This window comes from Mangifera indica, chromosome 2 (genome assembly GCF_011075055.1).
Source record: "Mangifera indica cultivar Alphonso chromosome 2, CATAS_Mindica_2.1, whole genome shotgun sequence".
NCBI lineage: Eukaryota > Viridiplantae > Streptophyta > Magnoliopsida > Sapindales > Anacardiaceae > Mangifera > Mangifera indica.
The window spans coordinates 7615327-7618413 of NC_058138.1; positions in this window are offsets into that span (position 1 = coordinate 7615327).

Here is a 3087-nt window from a genome sequence, read left to right on the forward strand (position 1 = left end):
ACAACAGGATGAATTTATCGAAAATCTTTGATGTTATATGTATCACCTTCATCTTAACCTCTTTACTCTATTTCTAATTGAGGTCCTTCTGAAATTTGAATTTTTAGCTTTTAAGGATGGACACTTATATGTACACTTTTTGGTTATGTAACCATAAATAGATGAGCTTCTTACGGTCTAACTATGAACTTTTTTTTTTTTGGAAATATATGAGTTATTTAGGTGTCTTAGGTTCAGTATGTGGGAGTTTTTTACTGTTTGGATATGCACATACTAAGTGTTGGTTTTGTACATATAATAAATTTTTTGTACATATAATAAACAAACATATGTTTATATGGTTGTTTAACAATGACAATATATATTTTTTATGTACATATAATAAGGGTGGAAATCCTGTAAAATTTGTAGGAACCAAAATCTGAAACCTGTAAGGTCAGTTTTTGGTAGAGACTAACCTTACAAGGTCTAGGTAAGTTCCGATTCCTACCCAAAATCTATAACACACACACGCAGATATATATATATATATATATATAACCTCAAAAACTAAGGATCACCAAAAAAACCCAAGAAAACTGACTTCACAGTGAATGAACGAAGATGACGGGTTAACAAACTGGACTTATGAGTGCAACCACTGTGGCTAAAGGCAATGGACATGGGTCGGAGCTGCAACAGTGCCAACAAATGGGGAAGAAGCAAAAGCAAGCAAAGAAGACTAGCAATAAATACAGTATTTAACTAAATATGAAATTTTAGCAACTATTTACTTTGGATGCTAAATGTTAATTTTCTTGTAGCGCATAACAACAAACTAAAGCAGGGAAATTGGTGAAAAAGCTATGTGTATATATAAAAGCAACAAATGGATATATGGTCAGACGTATTTGACTTAGCTTTAAAAGGGTGTTTCTCATGCATGCATTTATATTAACAATAAAACCTATATATATACATTTTTTATATTTAAATATATACATATATAAATATATTATTATATAATTTAATAATTTTTAATTAATAATAAAGTATTATTTAATTACATAATTATGCATTCATAAATCTATATATTTGTGTATAAAAAATATATATACATAGAATTTAAAAAGATAGAGGTGGACTACTTCAATTTTATTGCTCACGTAGATTCTACGGCCTCTTTGATGTGTGGATTGGATACTAATGTTGCTTTTCGTCCACTAGGAAAATGATAATTAAAGTCTTGACTCTAAAATTTTAGTAAGGCCAGAGGACCTATTCCCACCCAAGATTTGTTGTATTCCCAAATTGATATATGTTAATTATTGAAAATTTAAATTCTCATAATGTGAATTATTAAAATTAACAGAATCAGTTAAGTATCAGAGATAAAATTGTTATTTAACTAATATTATATTAAAAATAATATAAATTAGGGTTTCGTTTTGAAATCTCTGATTTCATCTCCAACTTCATTGCTGACGGTCTCTCCCTCCCGAAGCATCCTCTCTTTCTAGTGGTCTCTTTCCTTTTATTTAGACACCCAATCGGCGTTGGAAAAGCCGTGGAAGACAAAAACGACAGCTTTGTCTTCGTCTGGTTTCAACGCCAATCAGGTGTCCAAATGGGAGGAACTGAAATCTGTCTAATGAACCACTAACTAGGTCCGTTTCAGTTCCTGAGAGCAAGGAACCGAAATCGTCCTAGAACCCGCAAGTTATTTTAGTTCAATACTTAGAACCTACCCTATCTCTTTTGATTTTGGGTAGGAACTGGAATTGAACATTAGATACCCATTTCGGTTCCGAACAGCTAATGTGCTCACCCCTAATAGATAAATGTGTTTTGTATCTGTAGCAGAAGACACGTATTATGATAAAATTAAAATAATTGTGATATTGTATCATTTTTATAGTATATATAAAACCAGGAAACTTAAAATAAAAATTATGACAGAATAAAACCATAATGTCTAATAATTTTTGTTGCAAACATTATTATTTTAGTAACTAATATAGTTACTAAATGTTAAAACCATATACTAGCAAAATATTAAAGAATAAATTTTATAACTAATCATCTTCTTGGAAAAAAATTATATATGATGACATTCTTTTATATCTTATTTTTTAAGTTGTTAATGATATTCATTTGTGACTAATTTTTTTTAGTTGCTAACGACATTAATTTATGTCTAATTTTTTAATTATTAAGGATATTCATTTTTGCATATAATTATTTCAGTTATTAACAACATTTAGTTGCGTCTAATTTTTTTGGCTGTTTAACACATTCATTTTTGCATTGAATTTTTGTATATGTTAACGACATTTATTTGTGGCTAAAGTAAATGGTTATATCGACCAATTTGTAACTATTTTAATTTTAATTAACAATTAAGATATTAGTTGTTAAAAACAATTTTCAATAATTAATTAAAATTAGTCGTGATATCTTTTTCTCAATGATAATTTCGCAATAAATGTGTGACTAATATTTAAAAAAGGTAAATACAGTATTTAACTAAATATGAAATTTTAGCAACTATTTACTTTGGATGCTAAATGTTAATTTTCTCGTAGCGCATAACAACAAACTAAAGCAGGGAAATTGGTGAAAAAGCTATGCATATATATAACAATAAAACTATGTATACTTATTTTTGGTATACAATTTGTGTACACAGATGAGATGTTATCATGTGATTAGATATTTTTTTTATCATATGATAACACATGTTTTAAAATCACCTAATTACATTATTACACATCACTATGTATATAAATTATGTACCAAAAATAAGTACACATAGTATTGCTCTATATATAAAGGCAACAAATGGATATATGGTCAGATGTATTTGACTTAGCTTTAAAAAGGTGGTTGTCATGTATGCATTTATATTAACAATAAAACCTATGTATATACATTTTTTATATTTAAATATATACATATATAAATATATCATTATATAATTTAGTAATTTTTAATTAATAATAAAGTATTATTTAATTACATAATGATGCATTCATATATCTATATATTTGTGTATAAAAAATATATATACATAGAATTTAAAAAGATAGAGGTGGACTACTTCAATTT